Source organism: Dreissena polymorpha, chromosome 15 (assembly GCF_020536995.1).
Source record: "Dreissena polymorpha isolate Duluth1 chromosome 15, UMN_Dpol_1.0, whole genome shotgun sequence".
NCBI lineage: Eukaryota > Metazoa > Mollusca > Bivalvia > Myida > Dreissenidae > Dreissena > Dreissena polymorpha.
This window is the reverse complement of record NC_068369.1, coordinates 12,620,171-12,630,128: the sequence shown is the minus strand read 5'-3', so window position 1 is coordinate 12,630,128 and position 9,958 is coordinate 12,620,171. Positions and strand designations below refer to the sequence as shown.

At 35.5% G+C, this 9,958-nt stretch overlaps 1 long non-coding RNA gene across 6 annotated transcripts; it reads right to left on the bottom strand.

The window, feature by feature from the left end:
- Positions 1-1,423: 1,423 nt before the first annotated feature.
- Positions 1,424-9,516, bottom strand: LOC127860208 (uncharacterized). 6 transcript variants are annotated; one of them, XR_008039633.1, is made up of 5 exons: positions 8,100-9,516; positions 5,583-7,434; positions 2,823-5,392; positions 2,643-2,702; positions 1,424-2,478 (listed from the first exon to the last, which is right to left on the bottom strand). It is a non-coding gene; the product is annotated as an uncharacterized LOC127860208 (long non-coding RNA). The 6 variants fall into 6 exon arrangements; XR_008039635.1 differs by having other exon boundaries at positions 5,583-6,603; positions 6,823-9,515; XR_008039634.1 differs by having other exon boundaries at positions 2,823-2,924; positions 3,149-5,392; positions 5,583-9,513.
- Positions 9,517-9,958: the final 442 nt, after the last annotated feature.

Sequence of the window (9,958 nt, the reverse complement as noted above, 5' to 3'; positions counted from 1 at the left end):
TCCATATTTTGTATTATGTGTGAAACAAAACTGCAAACTACTGTGTACACTCGAAAGCTTACAAACGAGATGATTGACCAGCGCTTGTCAATATCAACTCAAGTAGCTAACTATGCGATCGATTGTAGATTATATAGTGTGTTTTGTTCGTATATTCTACAAGCGCAATATAAAGCCTAAATACTGTTGAACGTTTGTGTTAATGTGTCTCACTGAAAGACAAGTAATACCAATAACGAGCCGTTGTACAAAATGTGTATGCAGTCAAAAGCGAGTAACTGCTTTGAGTTTACGAGTCACTGCTTGCTAGTTGCAACGCAAGTAGTTTATTTCGTGCAATTAATGTTCAACGCAACACTTAGTAGCATAGTTTGTGGCCGTATGGCAAAAATCGATTGTATTCCTTAAATAAGGATAGGATGATGAATATTGCTATTGAGCAGCGAGTAGTATTCGTGTTATAACCAAAGCCGGGACTTGCACCCAGATTTCTTCTCCCTCGAAGAAGGAAAAGCGTTCTGCTTTGAACTACTTTGGTTTTGTAAACACGTTTCATACAAGCTGCAGAGTGTAGTTTTGCTATGATTTGTGTACTGACTCGTGACCGTTTCTCCTATTTGAGTACAAGAAATGTCGCTTTACCACTAAATGTTTGTTTAACTTACTGTCGTTTCAAAATGGGAACATTCGTATTGTTCTGTACAAACATTTGAGTTGTTGAGTTTCGAATACGGCTGTATTGTAGCGAAACGTTTCAGATCGGGATAAAACTACATGCAACTTTTAACGCAAAATTGCTTTGCACAATTTCAAACTTCATGATCATACATCGAAAGTTATGAAACTGCGTATATAGTTTTTATTTATTTTGCTAGCGAAATTTTAACATTTCATTGAATAACGCAAGTTTATGGCCATGTGGTGAATGTCATGAAAGTCGCTTAAACTGATGTATATACTTTTTCATCATATCATCTCAAATGGAAAGTCAAAATAATCCCTAGACGTCATTTATGTAGTGTGTTTTGTTCGTATATTCTACAAGCGCAATATAAAGCCTAAATACTGTTGAACGTTTATGTTAATGTGCCTCACTGAAAGACAAGTTATACCAATAACGAACCGTTGTACAAAATGTGTATGCAGTCAAAAGCGAGTAACTGCTTTACGTTTACGAGTCACTCAATGTAAGTCTCAACACGAGTAGTTCGTAAGGCGCAATTAATGTTCAACGCAACATTGAGTAACATAGTTTGTTGCCATATGGCAAATATCTTATAACGGTTAGTTGTTTATATAGTTTTTTTACCTCAAATTCAAGTTTGAAAGTTTTTTGCTTTGTACGTTTGAAAGCTAGTGGTGTCACTCGGCGTTTTCACGGACTTGTGACCGTTCCTCTTGTCTGAGTACAAGAGAAGTCGCCTTCCCACCCCAGCCCTAGCAGACTTAAACCTAACAATTTGAACAATGCGTGTTATCAACTGGTTGGTAGCCTTATCAAATGCCATCGCGTCCTCGGACTCGCATACGCATCGACCCACGTCAGATTCTAAAGCTTGCGGGCAATTATGAGTGTCCCTCGCGATAGATTGAGGAGCCTTGCCAGAGTGTAACGACAGCATGGATAACACATGTTAGAACCGAAAACCGAGGCGTTTCCCCTCAAGTGCTATCGGTTCGCTTCGCAACTTGTGGAGTCGGTCTATTGACACCTACATACCTCGGTCGCCCATACTCAGTCAATTAACCGCTGTTGTTTTTCTGCTTGCCAAATAGCAGTCAAAACAACCTTACAGTGATCTAGCCAGATTGGAAACTACGAGCGAAAACTAACTCGCCCAAGCGAGTGACCCGCTCCCGATTCGAGCAAAACCTCACCTAAGCACTATCGACCCAAAAAACGCCAGTAACACTGCTCCGTTACTAGGGAGCCTTGCTAGTCAACACAAGTAATTTGCAATCCTGGCTAGAGCAATGAGTATATTCGGACTGGTGTACCACCATGTGATTGTCTGCGCTTAAATTGTTGGTATTTGATACTTAGAGTCTCTTGTGCCAAAGTTTTGTTTGATTTTGGTAATGCATAGTTAATACATCGTTAATACACAAACACATACATCAATACATCAATACATCAATATTGCTGGCCAGCACAATAAAACAAGGAAAAAAAAGGTAGGAGAACAATCTCCTTTATTTTTCATGTAAAAACATAAACATAAACATACACACTGTCAACACTTGCCACTTGCAACACCGAGTTCGTTTCATTGCATAATGTTCACATTTTTTGATCGACACATATTCGCAATGTTACATGGATTCACAAAGTTACATGGATTCACAAAGTTGCACTGATGTCCATACACGGGCCAATGTTCAAGTTATCGGTGCGATGGACCCACGGTTTTGTCGCAGCTGTACCCCACACGTATGTATTGACTACTCGGTGTCCACATCAAGGTTTGCAAATTGGCACTGAAAATAGAAAAGCAAATTGTGTTAAACAGTAAACGATGAAAGTAAACAGCCTGAAATGATAAAAACATGCATGTGTAATATACCATGGATCAAATAAAATAGTAAACACAAACTGCTAAAGAAAAACACACAACTCTACCAACTGTTTGACTGATACTTACTTTTTTGTATTGTGTTGCATGTTCAGGCGCCTTTCTGTCACTGCTCGTCTAGCAGTACAGCTGAAATGAAATAGAAAGCATGATCAGAAACTTTCATTGTAATTGTACAACTTACAATTTATGTGCGCAATTTTGCATTTAAGTATAACATACAGTAAAACAATTTCAACTAATACTCACTTTTTTGTTGTGTTGTTTCCACAAAGGCGCCTTGTTGTCACTGCTCGCCTGGTAGTAAAGCTGACTCGTCAAGTAGTAGAGAACACTCGTCTAGCAGTAAAGCTGAAATGAAATCGAAAGCATGATTAGAAACTTTTGAATGTGTTTGTACAACTTACAATTTATAAACACAATATTGAACTGTAACAGTAAACATGAAACAGATAACAATTTTACTTACCTATGTTGTCTTCGCTGAAATACAAAAGTCATGTTCATAGCAATCATAGCATATTAACATACAATGAATACAACTCAAAACTTTTAGTAAGAAACTCAGTACTTACTTTGTATTTTGTATCCAATCCCTCTGCGGGCAATCTTCTTCAGTCCACAATCGAGCTGAAATCAAGACTCAATGCATACATGTAAATTTTGCCAAATAACAAACAGAACTGTGAACCAAAACTTGAACTAAACAAAACTAACTTTTCAACTGTAATGGTACTCACCTCTGGCAACTGAAATCATACAGACATTTTGCATAGCACAATACATTTTTAGTTTTAAGATAAGAATGATTTATGAACATTTTACTTACACAAAGCATAAATATGAAAAACATGCTATGATGAAAAAAACAATATGTATACAAAATTATACATAAAGAAACACAATCTACTTACCATTGCTGACCCGAAATTGAGAAAAGCACATTTTGTATAGCACAACAATCATATTCAGTTTTTACATAAATGAAGTGTACTTACATCTGCCCAACTGAAATGAAAAAGAGCATAGCAGAACAAAAGTCATCAAATATATTTCAACATGCAATTTAAAGAAGCAAATTGTACTTACCATCAGGCAACTGAACTGATAAAAACACATTTTGTATAGCAGAATACAAGTCATCAAAACAGTTCAATATGAAAATTAAAGAAAGTTTGTGTACTTACCACAGCCATACTGAAATGAAAAAGAAACACATTTTACAATGCAAAATACAGGTCATCAAAACAGTTCAATATGAAAGGCAATTGTACTTACCACAGCCATACTGAAATGAAAAAGAAACACATTTTACAATGCAGAATACAGGTCATCAAAACAATTCACTATGAAATTATAGAAAGTTAGCGTACTTACCAACAGGCTACTGAAATAAAAAAAAGACATTTTGCATAGCAGGATACAAGTCATCAAAACAGTTCAATGTGAAAATTAAAGAAAGTTTGTGTACTTACCACAGCCATACTGAAATGAAAAATATATATTAAGCATTGCATAGCAGGATACAAGTTATCAAAGCAGTTCAATATTAAATTATAGAAAGTTAGTGTACTTACCACAGCCATACTGAAATAAAAAACAACATTTAGCAATGCATAATAATCAAGACTTACCTAGCTGATCTTAAATCATTCTCTGTTTCTCAACTTCTCACTTGTCAAAAAGTCTGCTCTGTAACGACCCACCACTCAAATCTGAAAAATAGTTAAGCAGAACAAAGCACAACACAAACCAAAAGAGTAGTTCACTTACCTCATATTTTGTGCAGAGTTTTAACAGCCAATTTTCTTCTTGAAACCTGTATTCGTCTTTTTTTTGACCCACTGTGGAACAGTCACAGCAATGTAAGTCTGAAACATAGAAGGGCATAACAACACAACATACAAACCAGTATATTTGTTTCGACTTACCTTGTGGCTACAGTCAAGACACAGCTGCTGAATTTCTTTTCTGTCACAAGCTGTCAAAACATCTCTGCAATGTTAACCTGAAACATAGTAAGAAAGAGAAACATTTTGTATACAACATAGTAAACACTTACCTTGTTTAAAGAGCTGAGTTGCAGCAGTGATTCTTTATTGAAATCTTCTTCTTTTCCCTCACTGCATGAGAGACCTAAAAAATAGCATGCAAAGCAAGACACTGTTTGTATGTCTACTCTGAAACAGAGCAAAATAAAGCATACATGGTACTTATAAAACAAACACATTGTTCCACTTACCCTTCTTCAACAGTTTAGTCACAGCAGTTGATATCCTTATTCACTGTTGAGGCTACTATGAGACCTTTTCTGCAATGCTCAGCTCCGTTCGACTGTCAAATATTCAGGTCATGTCATATCTGAAACGAACTAAATCAAAACATGCATAGTACACAATCATTGATAAAATCTTAAAACAATTGTATGCTTCATAGCTTTGTGTTGTGTTTTTTTTACTATACATATCACAGACAACTGGCGACCACAAAAGAGTACATACATTTTTTGTATTACTCAAACATTGCTGTATTAAGCTCACACTCATATCAACAAAAGCATTTCGATACACAAAGTAAGTGTTCACCATCATAGTACATCATCAGTTAGTTCGACATCCCACGTTTGCTCAGGTGTAAGTACTGGCTAGCATTTACCCTTTTCAGTTAACCGTCACACATCAGCATTTCTAAACACAAGTACTGATAGATTCTACCATTGCTATTATCTTTCACATAGACTTCTAAATATCAAATACTTGTACTCACGGTTTGGGAGCTCCCTCCAAGAAACACATCTGTACTGCTCGACATCTGGCCCTCTACTGAAACAAAATATTTTGAAACACACATGCATGTAAAACGTTTTTAAACAAAAACCAACACAGAACCAAGCTGCAGCAGCTATTCTGTCTTAAAATTGTTTTATCCATAGCTACATGGAAAACCTGAAAAATAGCATAACATCACATTATAGCAGAACAAATAAAAAAAACAACTTGGTCAACTTACCTTGCTTTTGTAAAGATGTGTCACAGAGGTGGAAATCTTCTTCCATGTGTAAACCAGTGACTCGAATCTGCAACAAAGTAAAGAACACATTGTACACCTCAAATCAATGACTTAAAACTTACCCAACTTCTTGAATTGTGGTTTAGCAGTTGAAATCGTTTTTACTCGTGTCCCTTCTATTGACACCCAGTAGGAAACCATCTCTGCATGTGCAATCTGAAACATAGCAATACACACATGGTACAAATCAAACTACCACAATTGTTACACTTACCCTATTTGAACGTTCTATTCACATCACAACAATGTTTCTCTTCTTGAATCATCTTCGTTGTTGACTGCAAGTACATCTGAAACATAGAAGCATGCACAAAACATACCATATAAAAACTATTTTGTACTCACCATATGTTTGCTTTTCTGTTCATGCCAGCTTCCAAACCCATCACTGCCAACAGCATCTTTTTTCTGTTCATGTCAGCTTTCAATCCTTCACTGCCAAACGTATCTGAAAAATAGTACAACAGAAACAAACAAGCATAACATATCATTAGGACAGTTTTACACAACAGATATGAGAGCTCTTACAGCTACGTCTGTTCTGCTCAACTGTCCAAATGCAACTGACAGTACTTCACTGACAGTATATTTTTTTAAATAATTCACTAACATTGAGTCATTCTAACCTTACCTTCAAGGCTTGTTGATAAGCTTCAAAATCAAGACTGCATGGCTCCACTTTCACTCAACTGTCAAATCATCACTGCATAAGCACTCCTGGAATGTATTATAGCAAAACATGCATAGAACAAACATTCAGTACTTACCTTTTACTTTATCACTGCCCTGTGCTCAACTCCAGTCATCATGACATCTCTGTTTAAAAGTCTGAAACATAGGAAAACATGCAATGCAAATTAAACATAGTTACTTACCTTCTAGCATATTGTTGGAGCTCCAACAAAATCATGACTGTTCACTTCAGCTGCCAGACTTGAACTGCCAGCACACATCTGAAAATCTGAACAAAGCATTCATGTTCCATACTGTACTAGCCGTATGATTTTGAGTTACTGACATACTTATCATCCAAAAAAAGAGTACATGAAAATCTAGCAAAAAATAGGTTTTCATCTGTTCACGAGTTATACTCTGAAAGAAACCATGATGATGACAAAACTCACTTTATCTCTTCTTTTGTCAAAACACAAGTGTTCATTGTGAAATTTAACAAACTTACCTTTTCGTTTCCCAGCTCTGTTCAAATGTCAGGTCTACATTTCATGTCAAATCTGAAAAAGATCTACATCGAAAAATGCATAGCACACAATCTGTGTTAAAACAGTAACTGTTTGTTGTATTCAAAGCTCCGTGTATTTTTCACTTTACACATCACAGACAACTGGCGACCACAAACGTAGAAACATTTCTGTACTACTCAAAACATTGCTGTATGAACGCCAACCGACATATTTTTGTTATAGACTTATAGTCCCTAAAACTGTTCAAAAAGAATCAAAAGCAGTTTTCAGTCATAATCTTTTATTGAATTCTATACATAGGCAATACAATCTACAGTACTCACCACAGCCCACTGAAATTAAACATCATGAAATATACATGTTAAGCAATACATTTATCATATTATAGTGCATATCAACAAATGCAATTCAATAAATTTTATGCATTCAGTAAGTGTTCACCATCATGTTACATCATCAGTTCGATTAGCATCACCACAATACATCAACTCATAATACTGGTTAGCATTGAGCTCATGCTATAGCTATCATACATCAGCATTCATAGACACTAAAAATCAAGTAATATCTACAGTACTCACCACAGCACACTGGAACAAAATAGAAATGTTAACAGCATGCAAATACAAGTAAAGCAATATCATATTTAGTACATATAAGAAAAGTATGTCAATACACCATCATATTACACCATCAGTTCGTTTCACATTCCCACGGTAGCTCAACTCTTAGTACTGGCTAGCATTTAGCCTTTTCAATAAACATTCAGCATTTCTAGACACAAGCACTGATTAATTCTACCCATCATATCATCATTCACATCATTCCATACTAAGTGTACAATAATAGTTTTCATTAAGCATCGTTAACTAAAAACCACACATACAAGTTAAATCTGCAATACTCACCACAGCATACTGAAATAAAATAGAAATGTTAACGACATGCAAATACAAGTAAAGCAATATCATATTTAGTACATATAAGCACATGCATTTTCATGAAATATGTTTCCAATGTTTTTACATCATCGGTTCGTTTCCCAAAGTAGCTCAGTAAATATTTTGTAACACCATCATCTCTCATCACACCATATTATCGACACTGTATAAGTACTGAGTAATTTATACCCAACGCATTTCACTTCTCTATCAGTACAACAACTCAACAATAATACGCCAGCCGCTTAAAATCATCATAAATCATCATACACAGTGAGACACGTCAACAGTCAAACACAAAAGTTTGTACTCACGTTTTCGTAGACACCAGCTTCAAAGACACATCTGATCACTCCGACGTCCAGAGTTCAAGTGAAGTCAATCGCTTGACACCCCAACACAAATTTAATTGCACACAACTCAAGTCAAAGTCAAGTTGTTATCTCATGACAATAACCTAACACTACAGTCCACCAGTCATTCAATAACCCGAGTACCAAGTCGCTATTCTATAACGCGAAGTCAAGTCAGTTAAACTCAAAACTTTTCATCGATACTGTAGTCAGAGCTCACGAAAGTACGTTCATATTCGTTAACGTTCAAAAGTCAACTGAGACATAGTCATCATAAAAAAAAATCATGTCAAATTTTTTTCAGAGATCACAAAATTAACGTCTGTCTTTGTCAAAGTCTATTGGTCAACTGAGCGTTTTTTTGCCCGCGCAGTTCAATTTATATACTGAGCGCGACGTCGAGAGCACAAAAAATACGTCTTATCTCTTCAACGACCAAACCAAGAATGACAGAAAATCGTATACTTCATGATTTGAGTTCACACAATTTATGTACATGAACGCTGTTTTATTGAACAGTTAATGTCGTGCTTGCTATATAATGTTAGTTTACGAAATACCAAGCACAGTGTCTTGCAAAGCCGAATTAAATGTCTTCTGGAAATACCACATGTTTAAATACCACATGTTTAAATACCACATGTTCAAATACCAAATGTTTAAATACCACATGTTTAAATGCCACATGTTTGAATACCACATGTTTAAATACCATATGTTCAAATACCACATGTTTAAATGCCACATGTTTAAATGCCACATGTTTAAATACCACATGTTTAAATACCATATGTTCAAATACCACATGTTTAGTCATGCTCGCGCACTGCATGCGGTCGGTATTTGGCACTGCATCTCTTTCTGTGACATTTTTATGTGCAATGAACATGTTTAACTCAACATATCATGAGGAAGGATGCATTCGGGAATGTGCATCCCTTCTCATCAAGATTGAAACGTCATTGATCACATGGTGGGCTCTCTAACCAAAGCGTGACAGTGCGACTATTTTTTCATGACCATACAAGCCGAAATATTCACAGATTGAATGGTCATAAAAATTGATAAGCATGAGTCCATCAAATCCATCCAGTATTTCCAGTATTTCTTTTAGTTTTGATATACAGCAAATCCATTGCCTTTTGTGCTTTAGTGTATAGTTTTGGGCAGATGCTCACATTAAACATGAACCCATAATAGAAATAGAAAAATATCTAGTCAAAGTTACTAACCTACAGTAGCATTGTGAAATAATCCTAAATCATATAAAATATGTGAGTAATCCATCAAAAATATTCACTATAAGTAGTGTACATTTAACTCCGGCATAAAAATATCCCCGTTATACCCGTTTATTTCTACATAGCCAGAACAATTCAGGGTTCTAAGAATTTTGAAAATTAAATTGTTTATATGACGTAGTTTTTGACGAAAGCAACTCGATAGTATTTTGCGCTGGCATTGTTAAAGGGACAACCTCGATTTTCTTGTTTCAACTATGTTTTGCGAGTATAGTATTGATATAACGAATAAATAGAAAATAAATATCCAACATCATATATCAAAATGTTCAGCACAATAGCGCCTACAAAGTGATATACAAATATTTTGGTTATCTGTACAATTGTTCATACAACTTGGAAATATCATGAAAATTTGCGTTTATATCAAAATATCGTAACTCGCGCATTCGATTTTGTATAAACCCATAGTATCAGTGTGTGCGCATAGAAATTTCTGTTAATCTGATGAAAATTTTATTGAATTCGGACACCGGGTTCTAAAGATATCCGACTTAAATCAGTCGCGAGAAATACAAT